Source organism: Apis dorsata, unplaced genomic scaffold, assembly GCF_000469605.1.
Source record: "Apis dorsata unplaced genomic scaffold, Apis dorsata 1.3 scaffold_465, whole genome shotgun sequence".
Classification (NCBI taxonomy): Eukaryota; Metazoa; Arthropoda; class Insecta; order Hymenoptera; family Apidae; genus Apis; species Apis dorsata.
The window spans coordinates 494,826-511,966 of record NW_006263705.1 but is presented as its reverse complement, the minus strand read 5'-3'; the positions used below and the strand labels follow the sequence as shown (position 1 = coordinate 511,966).

The window sequence follows — 17,141 nt, the reverse complement described above, 5'->3', positions numbered from 1 at the left end:
GAAAAAAAGACGAGACCACCAAAATAATCAATCATTTACACACATTCAACACTTTCTTTACCAAGCAAACAAACAAACTTTATTATCTTTATTAAGAAACAAATAACGACAACTCCGTATAAATAATAATAATTTCTAACCCTATATTACAAAGTATACTTGTGAATTCATAGAAGACCTTCTCACGAAAAAAGAAAAAAAAAAAATATCATTCACGTTACAGCGTACACGGAATAAAGCTTATTTCTTCATTCATCCAAGCGTAACATCAGTTCTCCCGTTCCACCGCCAGTGCTCCTCTTATTTCCCTCTCCGTTCCTCATCCTGTTCCCATTCTTTTCAGTTTCCTTCCTGCAGCTGCGTGGTCGCGGAACACGCAAAACCTCGCATTAAACTAAAGCTTTATGGCCACGATATGGTCGAGGGTTGCATCCTTGACAGTTTAACCACTTTTCAGTACACAGACAGAGGGGGAGGAGGGGGAGAGAAGCCGGAGGCGGAAGCGATGCTTGTTACTACGCAATCGTGGCTCTTCTTTCCTCGTGTTACGTGTGTAGTTTTGTTCTAGTCTCGGTTAATGTCGCTTTTCAATAGGGAACAAGACTATCGTACTTAGACAGCCAGAGATCTCACTTCAGAGCGCAACAGAAACAGGTCGCGGTCCCTTCTCCATTTTTTTTTTTTCTTTCTCTTCTCCCTTCCCTTTTTTCCTCCCCTTTTTTTCTTTCGCTTGAAGTGTGTTTTACCTGGCTCGTGAAACGACTTCCCTCGCGTCTGGGATGAAAGTTTCTCGATGGAAGCGTACTACGCCTGTTGCGAAGTTTTTTGCGAACGCTAGTATGATTATCGCTGCTCGATAACTCGCTGGTTAATTAGGATTTAACACGGATATATGCTCTTTTGGGGGTTCTAGCGATTTGGTTTGTTCTAATTGGTTTGGAATTTGTTTCGAAACGTTCCATATTACGATTACGTGAGCGAGATAATGATAAATCGAGAAGAATGTAGAGTACACGTATATGCAGAAAGAGTAAAAGTGATGTATATCAAAACTATATAAATGATATATAGTTATATGATATAAATGATATATATGCAGAATCATGCAATTTTTGAAATATTTGTTGTGTTAAAAAAATAATTAAGTGTTGATAGACATAAATTTGGATATAATTGAGATATAAATTCATTTGTACAATGGGCAAGTAACATTGACAATTAAAAAAAAAAAGATATAAGTGCAATTAAAAATTGATGAGATATTATCAGATTCGCTTTTGAGATAAAGTTATTAAAAAAAGGGAAATTTATTATTATTTTCATTAAGCAATTTATAAATGACAATTTAATGAATTAATCATCGAAATTTTTACTTTTTTTATTTTCTTTTTTTTTTATTCACGCGTATGCACACTCGTTCGTGACAATTGCGTTCAACAGATGCGATCAAAATCTCGAATGAGATGAATTTTGTTTTCCAGTTACTCGTTTCTCATTAAAATATATTGCCACATTAATATCCCTTGCTAAATTGGACACCGATACGAAGTTAATCAAAATCGTTTTTATCGCTTGACCAACCAAAAGCATCATCGACAAGTTAAATGGGAACCGCAGAAAATTTAGTAGGACGTTTCTGGGTTAATGAGCACTTGCGTATCTCGCGATCGAGAAACGCTATTTTCTGGGATGCATTATAACGAAATATCCGAAAATAGCTGATGTAAAAGTTAACGCGTGACAAAGTTGTTATTATATCATGCGTGACATTTTAATTAATTTAAAATAGCGCGTGCAACAATTTAATACTTATTTTTCGTTTTGAGTTATATGCTTAATATAAAATTATATACCATAATATTTTTAACATAAAATTGTAAAATAATAATTATAAAATTTAACGATAGAATAACGAAGTTAAATGGGGGGGGTTAATAACGAGTAACTGAATTTAAAAAGTTACCTGAAATTAAAAATGAAACGAATGCTACAAAATAAAAGTTCTTTAAACTTCTTTGAACGTGTTCAAAGAATCACATATGGCATATCATTAAAATTATATACGTTCAACTTAGATCGTTTCAAATAAAAATCCACAATTTTTAATTTCCAACTTATTCTTCCATTCCATAATAAATTAAAACGCGATGTTTTCTACGTAAAAATATAAAAAGGATACACCTTAAAGAACAAACTCAATAACATCGATATTCAAGCAAGACTATCTAGCCCTTCGATAGATAAGTCACGGACAAACGGAAATCCAGCCGAGTACACCGAATGTCGAATAGATTCCGCATCATCGCATTGAAATTCAGTTGTCGTGCCACACCAAGACTATTGCCCCCCGCTCGAGCTTTGAGATTGGAATGGTGGGCGGGAGGGGAGGAAGAAGTCACTACGTTGCAAGGAACAAGTAGTTTTTCTCTGTAGCTAGCCAACCGTGCGCTAAAGAGAGGCCGTTTGAATCTTCTCGTTGAAGAGAAGAGGGAAGCGAGGCGAAGGCAAAGCGACGGTGGACGACGTGGACAGGAAGCGGGGAAACAGGCAGAAAAGGATATCGGTTCCCGTTGAGAACTTCTTAATGCAGTTCTGCCGGATATACTCGAGTGGAGCTACGCCTCGGCAAAACCCAAAAGGTAACCGGAACTTCTATTTCATCGTAGCTCGTGAAGCGTGCCATGCAAACTTCTTTGCTCAGGCAAAAGCTCTCAAAGTGTTATCGATGGTGCCGTCGGCTCCTCTACAGTAGGACCTCTCGTAAATACGCCGGCCAACAGATACAGAAACTGCTGCGATATTCGAGACAAGCATCGATACGCTAAGACAATTTTTCAGGCGCTATAATTTAATGCTTCCACAATATCACGCTTGCTACGTATTTGCCTTACATTGACAGATGAGTTGATTCAGAAATTGCGGGAAAATTATCTCGAGTTAATTAATTATCATCGTAACTTCATCGACTTGTGGAATTACTGTTCTATTGGATAGAGGTAATTAGAATGCTAGAAGGATAAAGCTACGAGTAGCAAGATAGAAACTTGAGATTTTAGTTTAAACTGCATTGCATTGTCTATTACCTATATTTGTTTAAAAGAAAATTAATCATATAATAAAAAAATTAATCGTATAATAAAAGAGATACACTATTATGATGATATTTACAAAAGATGGCGCAAAGATGCTCAACTCCATTTGCAGGAAAAGGATGATTTACCAGAAAGAAGATCAATTATTAACAGCTGTTAGTTAATAATATTAGATCGTTATGTAGTTATCCGATAGAAAGCGTTTAGTCAACTTTTTAATATGGTTAAAATGGGATTTCTAATCGAACGCTTCAGATCATTTCCTCGATGCTTCGCTCAGCATGACGTAAATATCGATGGGATTTAGCCCAGTTTTATGCTTCATCTGGCCTATACGAAGATAAGGTGAGAAGTCGATGTCCTGGACGATTGGAAGAACGTATTTCGAGATCGAATTGGAATTTCGGATCATTCGGAAGAATTTGGAATAGCAAATTGCTGTATTAAAAATGAGATTTTCAATAGATATTGATTTTTCTTTGTGAAATTGCAATGTTAAAAAATATTATGAAAATCTTTTGCTTTATTAGAATAACATTTTCCTGAAATTAAGTTTATAATAACATGATATATATTATTTATCAAATATAATCAAGAAATTAAAATGACAAATTTTTAAAATATATAATAATCAAACTTTAATGGAAAAAAAAGTTTGTATGCTTTCGTGTTTAAGCAATGAATTTATTAAGATTTGGATATGATTTTGAATAGAAATAAAGAAGAATTTTTATTTTTCGATATATTTTTTCTCTGTAAACATAATTGTTTCATTAATGAACTATGATGAACATTAACTTCAATTAAAATCTTTTTTTGGAAATCTCTTCATCTAACCAAAATATAAATTAGAAAACAATACGGATAAGGAAATTGATCGATATTCGAATAATAACGAAACTAAAGGAAAGAGAAACAAACTTTCGAATCAATTATCCTTCACTGTAAACACTTCCACACTTCCATTTCGCTGAAATCTCTTGAATCACAATTAGAGACAATTTTCGTCGCCTGCAAACAAGGCATGTATAAGGAAAAAAGAACGACAACGGGCCGCATTCTACGGTCATTTTCTCGCAATTACATTCAGACCAGTTAGCAGACAGTTGCCGCAGCCATTGTCTGCCGCGTGTTCCGGCATGCCACGCTAGAAAGTTGGAGACAACGTTAAAGGAACCACCCCTCGATGAAAGCGTCGACTTCTTTATTGCTTGTCAACCAAGCAGACTCCCGTTGCTTTTGTCTCCGTAATAAAGTATTAAGAAATGAGAAATCTGATAAGACTATTTCTATAAAAGATTGTTCCGTCCAACAGTAGATTTTCGAAGACGATGATTGGAAATGGACGATTCGGTGAAACAAATAAGAATTTGAGAGAAATTACTGAATGAATTTTACTGAAATATAGATATAAAATACTATTCGTACGCTAGTATAAAAAATTGAATAAGTATTTTTTAATCATATTATGTAATGCATAGAATGATGAAACAATAACGTTTCATCACGAAGATCTATTTAAAAACGTTCTAAAATCGGTATCATCGAAGTGGATGCCTCTCCAATTGCTATAGAGTAAAATCAGGACGAAGTAACGATCAAATCGAAAGGAGAATCGAAGTTTTCAAGAGAAAAGGATTTAAATGAGATCTTATCCGCCGTGATGCTATTGATCACGTGCGGCCAACAGGATACTTTGGAAGACGATTCGTGATTCCTTTTGATCAAACTGAAGCGACTTGGCTAACTTTTAACCACGAATCAAGGTACCAACTTCTCCATCTATCGACTAACTCAAGTTTTTCCCTCCTACAATTTATAAATATGTGATCGATAACCGTGGTATCGCGCAATTAAATTTTCTACAGTTCTTGTTCCAAGAATTTCTCTCATTTCTCTCATTCCATCTGTCTCGCCTCTTTCGAATGCTAAAAGAAAGGGAAAAAATCAAATACGCGCTAATGGAGTTTCCACTGAAAAATTTGAAACTTTTTCGCATAATTACCGAGAAAAAAGACAATCGTGGAGATTGAACTGCTCGACGTAATGTAAATGAAACGACGACGAATTCGAAGAAACATTTGTAACGATAAAATTCTTGGAACGTTTTTATAAACTGTTAAAAATGATTATTAATCGATATTCAAAGTGCGCCGATGTTTTATTATTTTGGGAACGGGAGGAAATATTTCATGGTGGAATTAGAATTAAAAAAGAAATTTATTGCTATTTGATTTAATAAGTCAATCACCTTTATGTTGTTTGGCTAATCAACTATTAAACTTTAATATTCATTCATTTATATTAAATGTAAAAAGAAAAAAATTTATTGTAATGATTAACCATCATGAATTATACTATGGAAATAAATATTATAATCCAATAAATATCAATGCAAAAAGTGAGAAGTATTGATTTCTCAACTTATTAAAAAATAATATTAATCAATTGTAAGAAATGAAAAATGATATTTCGTTGAATTTTTATTCGATCAATTTTTTTCTTATCTCTAATAATAACAATTTATAGATATTTGATACCCTACACATATCATATTACGTACACGTATAAAATAAATTCAACAAAAGTGCATAAGAAGAAAGAGAAGCAAAATATTTTCAACAAAGTGCTATTCTCGTGTACGCAAAGTCAGCAACAAGAAGAAAAAGAAATAAGAAAGCGTGAAATCCTGGAGCTGTCGCTCGTCCGGAAATAAAACTTATCCGAAAGCAGGAGTGAAGCCATCGAGAGGATCGCTTCGTGAGCGTTTGATAGAAAGGAGCGAGGGACGAAGGGTGGGATTAACGAAAAGAAAATCGATGGGACGGAGGTTATCGGTGATAGGGAGGATGATGCAAAAACGAAGATTGGTTAGAAGGGAGCAGTGGAGCAAGAGGCTCGAAAGCTCAGAAGGATTGGAAGCGAGGTGTAACATCGAGGATCTGAGAAAGTTGGATCGCAAGCAACCGGATCAGGTTGGAAAAGTGTTTAGGGTCGCGGGTTATGCTCGGATGCACCGGCAAATGAGATCGAGTGAAAACTCGGCGCGAACCCCCGTGGATCGAAGCGATCTTTCCCTCCCCCGGAATGTATCACCCCGGTGTAGAAGCGCGTGATTAATGGCCCTCTCATGGAAAAGAATCTCGTTTACGTCGTAGAAAGACGTGATAGAGCCAACCCTGTCGGCTTACAATTGATTCAACCTCTTGGAATACGTGTTTTTCTGATCGACCGCCGGAAGTTCTTTTCTTGAACCTCTTACGCTGGAAAATTGCTGATGCTCGTAACAGGAATACAATTGATGGATACATTTGATATTTATTACCTTTTCTTTCTTCTTGTTCTTCTTTACATTTTATATAATTTAAACTAATTTATTACAATTTAAATACATTATTGGAATTACTTTCAGTAATTTCATTTCAACGAAAAAATATAACTTATTTTGATTAATACGTATTTTTTAAATTTTGAATAAAAAATCTTTTGATCAAGTTTCTATTTCTAAGTTATGAGATAATACTTAAGATATATTATCAAGGTTAACGAAATGAAAATCACGTGCCAAAAATATAGTTTAAGCCTATCTCAAATCACAGATATACGATGCATGGCATTAAAAATAAAATGTTATCAAGATTAACTAAATGAAAATCACGTGCCAAAAATATACTTTAAGCCTATCTCAAATCACAGATACGATGGCATGGCATTAAAAATATTCTTAAAATTTATACTTTTAAAATTCAAGATAAGATTATAATATATTAATCTCGATTGTATAAGATTATTAAACAATGTTTCTGTAAATTGTAAGATAATTAAAGTGTAAAAATTCACTATGACATCTCGCCGCCACAACGACTCATAATAACCATTATCGCGGCTTAATATCTGAAACTTCAGAAACCTCAAAGTCTTCATAATCACATCATCAATCTCTCCTCTCTACTTGAACCGAATCAATCTCTTCCCCCTCACTCTCCCTTGAAAAAGAGGTATACACCGTGGAAGGAACTCTTATCAAAATAAATTCCAGCCGGGCTCCATCTTTTCTCGATGGTGGCGCTTTACAAAATTCAAGGAACACCATCCCCGTTGCAATATTAATCTTTCAATCTTCCGGACGTGGCTGCCGCTGCGGAACCATGCGGCAAAGTGCGCAACTCAATTATCAACCGCGCTCCATGCCAAAAAGTTTTCGCCTCGTCATTGATCAAATAAAAGTTTGATGCCGTGAAAACGTTTGATAAAGAGTGCGGACGAAAAATAAGAACAGCCCTTTCGGCTAACCCCATAAGATGGAACGATGCGCCTGTGATAAGAGGGGGATGGAGACATCCAACGAATCAAGATACCGGTGAACATGATAGAGGAGCGTGTCCCAAAGTAGAAACCGGGAGGACCACCTCGTTCTTCGCTCAGGAGACGAAGATGAATGGCATCAGGTTGAATCCCGACAGAATCCATCCACCTTCGACTTAGCGGCCTCCACCATCTTCTCTTCCCTCTTCTTCGTTTATTTCTTTCTCGTCGTCGGCTGCTTCTTCTTATTTCTGTCTGGTCGTCCCAACGATTACCTTCGCCAGGCAAATTTTTATCCTCGTTCTTTTTATTTTTCTTATTTTCCCTTGTCACGCAGTTCATCGATGAATTAAGAAGATCGAACGTCGAGCAACGTTTCTATGTTGATTTTTAATTTCTTTTTCGTGGCAGATTCAGTTGATGGTATTATTGGAAGAGAAGGATAAAGGAAGCTTAGATTCAAGATGATGGGAGATGATTTGATTAAGAGCGTTCGGATTCGAGTAATTTTGGAAATTGATATTTTATACGAGTATAAAGGATTCAATGGAAAATTGGAGTCCAATCGAAGAAATGAGTAATAGAAATACTGAATGATAGAGAAAGATTATTTTTAAAAATAATATAGAGTATTATAAGAACATTTTTGAAAACTCGTTTTCAAATAAATTAGTTCTAGACTAGAAATTTTATTATGAATTTTTAAATTCTCATGAATACGTATAGTGTCTTAATTTTAAAATTCGTACTACTTTTTCCTTCTTTGAAGTTTTCAATTATTAAATAAGAGGATAAGTAAAATTATAAGATATATCGAAAATAAATATCAAAATAATAAGCTAATGTTACAAGAATTTTAATAATATCTGAATTGTTATAGCAAGATATTTGTTGCCGAATTTTATATTATAAATGTTTATACTCGTCCAACTTATTTTCCATACAATTACGTAGATATCAAGAAGGAATTTCCGTGGAACGTCATCGTGGAATTTACTTACAGGAAAAACTGGAAGGATGTTCAGTTGATCGGGGAATGCAAATCTCGGGGGGCTTTTTAATTAGCTGCCGTCCCCGTTTAAACGCGGCCTAAGTTGTTCCATGACAGGATCCGAGATTCAAGTCGAAATTGAATTTCGCCAAAGAATGAGAAGAGTTCTTCGGGAAATCGAATCAGGGCCAGATCTCCTGACACCTCGTTAGGTGGAAAATTCCATCGAATATCAACGAGAGAATGGAAACGTTCCCTCGATATAACGTTATTTTCGTCGAATGTAATTTAATTTAAATATATCTGATTCTTATATAAGTATTATTAGCATCAATGATCTTCGAATTCTCTAATTTTAATCTAATTTCAAACGATGTAATTTCGAGCGAATATTGATTTCTTTGACGTGTATCAATTGGTATTATTATAGGTCTTGTCAATTTTCTGCTAAGAAAATTTAATAAATTGACAATAGGAGATTTCATTTCTTATTTTAATATTTTTATTTATAATTTATTCAAAGGCTGTAAAAGAAAAGGCTGTATTTCAAAGATTGTTAAAGAAAAGAATGTTTTTTAGAAAAAGCTAAAGTTTGTTTCTAAATTGATAAAAAATTAAACAACTATAATTAAAAATTAAATATTAGATATTAATTTTCTATTCTTAATTCTTAAAATACTTCTTTTCTTTGATTCTATTCTTTGAGATATTTTATACAAGATTGATAGGTATTTTAATGCCACTTTTAAAATAAATATATAATTATTATATTTTTTCAAAATAATTAATAAAACTAATAATAAATCAACTTCAACTTTATTTTACGTTAGAAATTACATTAGGAACAAATCATCTGAAATTATTTAGAAGATAAGAATACTTTTTCTTCTATCGCGAATAAATAATTTTGTTACATTGTCATCGAAAAAATTGATTATCCGCGCCATCTACAGAGAGATAGAACTTGTAAAAATCATTACAGTAAGAGAAGAATCGAATGAAATGGGAAGGGATCGTTCGCTTGTCCACGACAACGTGATCGAAACGGAACGAGATGATTCTCGGGGGAGAGACGGTTGGTCAAATCAGTTTTCACTGTCTTTTATTATGTTGGCCTTCAGTATACGGCCAGACGCGAGACAATATACTTGATTGCTGAGTTCTACGAACCGAATTTCGAATTGTTTGGCGTTGAAAATTGAATAACCGAGGAAGCGAACTCGCGACTACTTGAGAATTTTAGTTCATATGGTAATTTGATGAATTTTCTAAAGTTTTCTTTCTCCCAAGAACGTTCAATCTCAGTGGAATTAATAATTAAATTATTGAAACGGGACAATTTTTATGAAAATCAAGTGAATTCGAATAAATTTTTATAATTATTAATTTATCATCTTTCAATCTCGATAACAGTGTTGTGAAAGTTTTGTCGAATTTGTTATTTTTATATTCTCTTATCTTCTCTTATTAATAATTATTTTAGTAAATTAGTTTTACTTAAATTCAAGTTTTATTTTTGTATAGTTTGATAAATTTATCGCGTAATTTTATACATTATTTATAAATGTTCGATTCTAAAAGCGAACGAAAGGATTTTCTTCTATCTATATCCAAAATCCTAAATGTTATCAGTTTAACGATATATCAACAAGAAACAATCTCCAGTCAGGAAATCGGATATTCAATGTTTTATGCGTGACATCGTCCCATAAAACGAACCGAAATCGATACCTTCGAAACACCCTACGATATCCCGTCTAGTTCCTTCAAAATCCAATTAAGGTTTAAGAGCTTCCAATCTGACCATTTCAGAGGTTGATACAATAACAATTTCAATTTATCCTCGTAAATCTCTAAATTTGACTATAAGTATAATAACCAAATCGTCACAAACTAATCAACGATCGAATTGAGATGGAAATTTTCGTTTTGGAATTTTTCATTTTGAATTCTTTGATTCATTTTATGAGATGAAAAATTATGGATATTAATGGATATAACTTTTTAAAATGAAATATTTAATTTATTAATTCCATAATTAATTAATTCTTTCATATTTAATGTTAAATAAATTTAAATTTTAATTATTTATTAAATAAATTGAATAATAAATATATTTCTTTTCAATGAAAAAGATCTCAAATATATTTATTATATTTTCTTTACAGAAATTTCGTAAAAAAAAACATGTTTATCATAAACAAAATTAATAAAAATGAATTTTTCCTTTATTTGTGAACAAATTTGATGTTGAAAAGATTAAATAATTACAGAAAATCTGACACGAAATCCAATTTATATTCTTATGTAATAAAAAAATATAGAAACTACTAATATTAAGCAATAAACATACAATTGGAAGAATTTCAAATAAGTTCAAACAATTCAAGGATATGCGATAAATAGGATTGTAATGAGCTTATGATTCAATTTAATTTTATTTATATATTAATAAACGAAGAATCTTTTGGACAAAAAGAAAATAATATTTATGAAAATTTATTACAATAGATAAAATAATAGGTATGATTATAACAATTGAATTCATTATATATAGTACAATAAATTCCTTTCAACATATAGAAGATGATAAAAAAATTATAAAAAACAATAAATCAAACGAAATAATACATGACTTATTTAATGTAATTATAAAAAAAAAATCATTTAAAAAATAAGAAGATAAATTTTCACATATTTTATCAATGATATTATCGATGTACATCATAAGACGAGAGAAGGAACGAAAAGTTCGATAAAATCAGCGGAATCCTTCCCAGAAATGAGGTCATTCGAACGAAATCGAACTTCTATATCTGCTGATTTTCCTATGCGATTTATTTCTTCGATTTCGTGTAAATCGTGTATTATCTCCAATAACGCCAAATATCGTGAATAGTGAGCAAAAAAAGTTGTTATTCGATCTAGTTATTTACATTGCTATAAATACAAAATAAAATACAGAATAATCATACTATAATATATATTTCAAAAAGATTAATGCAATAACAATTGCAAAAAAATAATAAAGGAAATATTCTTTTAATTATTTGTGGATCTCATAAATTATCTATTGTTAAAACTTTTTAATATATTAAATATTAATTTAATATATTAAATATATTTTATTTGCTTTTCAAATCTTTTTTCTAATGCTATAAATGATTCAGAGAGTAAAGGCATATCTTCATTATTATTTTTATCGCAGTCTTCTTCTTGTTTCTTATAAATTTAATACTTAATGTAATTAATCTGCTAGGTCTGCTAGGTCTGCTAGGTTTGCTAGGTCTTCGTCTAGTGTAGAAATAAATAAAATATTTGTTTAAAAAAATTAATAAATTTTAGCATTTGATATTTCATATATATATATTTATATTCTTCTTAAAATGATGACTTATCTTCAAATATTTTCTTTTAAATACTTTCTAACATTTTAAATAATGTCATTTTATGACATTAATTTGATATAAAGATTTATATTTTTATTATAATTCGAAAATAATTTCCATTCGTAGGAAGATAGCAATAAAAGTTAATTTGATGGATGAGTTTAATTTCTTGATATCCATTTTAAAATCGATTTTTTTAAAGAGGTTCATTACGATTATTGATATTCAAAATACGAATACAATAAATATACTTATAATGGGAATATAGAATATAATTAGTATAGAATATTACAATGTAATTATAGAATTACGAAATCCATAAATTTCTGTTTGATATACGGAAGTTGAAGTTAAAGTTCATGGTTTACTGCTGCTATCTCTTCTGAGCAATTGCTTCGACACGATATTACGTTTCGCCTGGAGAACTTTGGATTTAAATGACTAGAAATTTCATATATTGATCCTGATTTCCTGCAACTGTCCACATCATATATCATGCACCTGTTATCTACGTTACAATGTATAATAAAGCAAAAAATTGAGACGAATTAAAAGTCTCTGTGATTTAAATGGTTCCCGTATATCATTTCCATTAGATAAATTGAGATCGATGTTATAGTCTTATCACCAAAAGAGAAAAAATATTAGATTGTAATAAGTTCGTGGTTCTTTGTAAGAGTATTAAAATACCGACAGTTTAAAAAACGTCCAAACGAAATTATAATTTTTGTTGCGTCATTAGACAATTATTTATTTTCTAAGTGCGATATTCATTTCTCCTTTATAGTTGTTTTTAAAATTAATTCATTTAAAACATAATATTTTTTCCTATTAAACGTGTAATTACTTCATTTGTTGATACAAATGGATTACACTAATATGATATTAAATTCGATATTTTTAGATTTAAAGGGAATGCATTTTTGTTTAGTAAGTAATTTAATTAAAGCACAAATAATTCGAAAAATTTTAGCACAAACTAGAAAATGAGTTTTACTGTAATAGATGTTCTTATGCATTACCACGAAATAATGCATAAGAATGTGAAACATCAACATATATTAATATTATAGCTGCATGCATTAAGTAAACGAAGTGTTCATTTTCATTGAACATAGAACGTGAAAGCTATATATATTCGCACTTTTAGCCACATTTGCAAACTGTTTAATTTTTCTGCACATTATTGTTTAGGAAGAAAAAAAAAGAGCTATTAAAAAAAGGAGATATGTACATGTATGAATATTTTCAATGGAAATTGATAAAAAGAAAATAGATATAAAAATAAAAAATCAGATTAACAAGTTTAAGATATATCGAAATCAGGAAGCAATTTAGAAATTTTATACGTCATGATAAAATGTAAAGTAAATCTTAAATATAAATTTTTCACCTCGAATAACTTAAGAGTTCCAATCTTCGTAAAAACTTCTTAAACAACTCACAATAATTATAGTTTTATTTCTACTTAAATAGCAGTAAATTTAAAAATCTATCTTCTCTTGGATAAGATTCTTCAAGAAGTGAAATTTTACGATTGTACTTTTTTTAAGAGCACGTAAATAGTATCTCGCGTTTAATCTTGCTTTAAACGTAGACTATAAAGTTTTTGTTATCAAATCTAAGAGGAAACGTCCTAGTAATATGAATAAATAGTGAACGTTGTAAAGAAGTAAAAGATGTTCACGCTTGCATTATTTATTATGAGATCATTTAATTTCATTTTATGAAAATTTTTTCTATTTTCTCTTTTACTAAGTTAAAGTTATTGAATTTATTCTGCGATATTTGTTCATCGATGAAATTAAATAAATAGAATTCTATATATATCATATAGATATTATATTAAATAATATTAAATAATAGTTGTTCAGATATGGAAGAATTTAAAAATATTTAAATTCGACAGCATGCATGGGCGTGAATTACGAGATTTTATCAAAGTTAAGTTACTCTTAAAGAGTTCGTTTTATCCCATCCTTTTCTTAAGCCCTGTTAAAAGAAGACCCATTAATCAGTACATTCTTTGTCAGCGTCAATTGCTCGTCTTTCTACAACCTTTCGTCAAAAGCTGTATACAATTTCATTGCTTTTAGTATCATTACAATATATTTTAACAAAATTTAACAAGTCATCGTTAGAAGTTTTCGATTAAAAAATATTACGTATAATAATACAAGTCATAATAATAATTATTTTTCACTATATATATATATCATTATCTCGATATTATTATACAAATGATTATGTTAATTTAATTCAAAAATAATTAACATAAAACAAAATATTTTATAATATTTCATAAGATAATATTTTTCATATTTATATTCTCATGTTTAAATTTTCTTAATTCGTTTCAGAAATTATATTATATTATATTAACGGGCTAAAAATCATAATCGTGTAGATCATACGCACAAATTCACATTTAAGAGAAAGGATAGTTATCTTTATATTTTCCAAAATATACATATAATTATATATCACAAAATCAACGAAGTCATTGAATGATAATGTTTCTTGGATAAAATCAAGGCATCGTATTTATTTTTAAAATAATTTAATGATTTATGAAAAACTGATTATTAACATTCATTTACATAATCTTTTATCTATCATTATTCCTCATAACTTTTGCCATATTCTCATTTAATATTTCTACGTGCAGCACTCACAAATCGACTTTTACGGTGGTTTATTCTTTTCAAGTGAGCCAAAATGAGCAAACCACCGCGAAACAGTTAATGATCCAAATAAAAGTAAGAAATCGGGACAAAGAGTGGAGAGTTGAAAAAAACAGCATGCCCAACCGGAAATAAAAGAAATGAAATGCCCATGGTACGCGTTACGCGGTGAAAACAAAGGGTCGCAATTTTCACGGACTCTTTATTAAAACCGCTAAGTCCGTTTCGGTATAATGAAATTAAAAGTAAACGTCGCTCGCGATTTATTCTTGCGAGTGCCGCGGCTTTCAGCTTGAATTTTCATGTTCGAAATAGACAGAGATGTATCTATGGAAAAATCGCTTTGACCAATCTGGTTTTATCCGTTCGAAATAATATAACAATGATAAAATCTCATCGACGACACGATTGATGATTGAAGCATTAAATAAATAAAAAAGAAGAGTATATATTTGGAAGAAGAATAGGAAAGTTTGAAGTAATTTGATCATATTAAAAAAAAAAAATAATCAGCACTTTGAATGTTGTATAATATGAATAAAATAAAATAGCATGAATGAAAATTTTATCTTGGATCAAAAGGAAATCATTCATGTGATATTTATTTTATTTGTATTTATTTTGATATTTCGATTATTCAATATTTGAGAATGAACAATTTTTTTAAAAATATTAATTTTTTTACTATTTTTGTAAAAATTGAAATCTATAAGAATGATCAACGTACATGTGTGCATTCTTTCGATAAATTAATTAAAAATATTCATATTTTCTAAGATAGATGAAATAAAATAAAGGAAATCAAATATTCGATTAAAGTGCAAAATAAAAACTCTAAAATTTTAATAAATAATTTAAAACAAATAACTAACTTATTATTATATATGAATATTAGTATATTAGAAAATTATTTTATTAGTTATATAAATATAGTTCAAAGTTTTAAAGTATCGACGTGATATTATGAGCAATAGCAAGGTACAACATGAATATCAACACGATAGGTGTACGTCAATAATCGAGGCGCCGAATACATTAAAAGGTCTGCTACCTGTGTCGTTGATGCAACTAACGATCGAGCTTGCGTGCACGCATTAAAACCCTTGTACGTGTAATCTTTTAGATCTAATCATAAGATAATTCAGATTTCCATGAGATTATTTTTAAAAGACAGATTTTCATAAACATAAAACAGGAAAATTTCTAGAAAAAATGTTCAATTTGCTCCAAATTAATCAGTAATTCTCAATTTATAGTTTCCTAATTCATTGTTTCCTCCCTTTTTGTATTTCTTTTTTTTATATTCTTCGAAATTATTATCATTTCCATTTCCTAAATTTCACAATTTGATCGATATTTTACAATACTCTAAATTTCACACATTTTAAATCGTGAATTAGAATCTTTTTAAGAATCCCAAATTCCACAAATTTTAAACTTTTGGAAATCTTTAATTTGAGAAAAGATAGTTTCCCTCTTAAAATTCTCTAATATCTTTGCACGGTCATCAAATCCTTTCAAAGTAACGAAATCCTGTTTAAAATTTAAAATTAATTAAGTCAATTTCCACTAATTCTTTTCATTCTAATTCATCACCTTTTCACTATGTTCCATGGCTGACAATAAAGTCCGAAAAGAAAAGGGATCCTCGGCCACAGACGAGACTTCAAATAGTTTCCCGGGAGTTACATTCCATTCTAAATTTTCAAATTACCGGATTATCTGGATGGAAAGTAGCTGGCGTGGCAGGTATTCGGATCGCTTAACGTCGACTTGCGGTTTTAAGCTCGATTATGTCGACGCCTCCTTCGAAGCGTTGGCTCCTTTTAAATAAAGAAGAAGAAGAATCACGTTCCTAGACAAAACGAATGGCTGAAATTCCATCATGATGGAACCTTGGGCTCCTTCGAGCGATATTTTATTCACCACGAAGAGAATAATCACCGAGAGTGAACGAGATGGGGTTGTCACTCGCTCGAAATGGAAATCTTTAATAATTTCGCGTTCGTGTGTTTTAGGGATAATTCTACGTTGGATCCACGTTGTGAATGATTATAATTTAGCGTCATACAGTGTGATTTTATATAATGAATTACATCGTCCCGTAAGTAATGTGATTTTTCATGAAGTTGAATTTAAAATAATGATATCGAATACGACAGGGGTTTTATAAAAGAAGAGAATAGAAACTCTTTGTACTTTGTAAGTTTTGTTCCAAATACTTTGTCAAATTTTCTTTATTTTTTTAAAGATATTTAATCGTTTTTGTAGAAAACACGTATAATGTTAATTTTTTGTAATGATCATTTTAAAAGTTTTATTTTTTCAATTATTTATAGTGATATTATAACTTGAAATAAATAATTGATTATACGAATTGACAAGAATAATATTTAATGCTTTTAAAATAGTTCGAGACATTAATAATTACTTTAAAATGATCAATTACATGTTAACTTAGCAAAGAACTGTAAGAGAGATTACAAAGATTTAACTTTCATAACACTAATTAATCCGAATTCCAATAAAAAAAATGACAACTACGTCGTTTAAATCAGTTTAAAATAGTAGATATCTTATTAATCATAAACCATTTCAGATAAAACGTTGAATACCGATCGGACCATAAAGGATTAACGTAATCGGATCTCTCTGGCGTTCACTTCGCTTAATACCGCTT

General features: G+C 30.5%; 1 protein-coding gene across 1 annotated transcript in view; it reads left to right on the top strand.

Moving 5' to 3' along the window:
* The first annotated feature begins 2,207 nt into the window (after positions 1-2,207).
* LOC102678857 overlaps positions 2,208-17,141 on the top strand; it is a 44,870-nt gene continuing 29,936 nt past the window's right edge. Inside the window, exon 1 of the mRNA XM_006619949.2 lies at positions 2,208-2,639. The gene's annotated coding sequence lies outside the window, so the exon portion shown is untranslated. The remainder of the gene's footprint in view (positions 2,640-17,141) is intronic.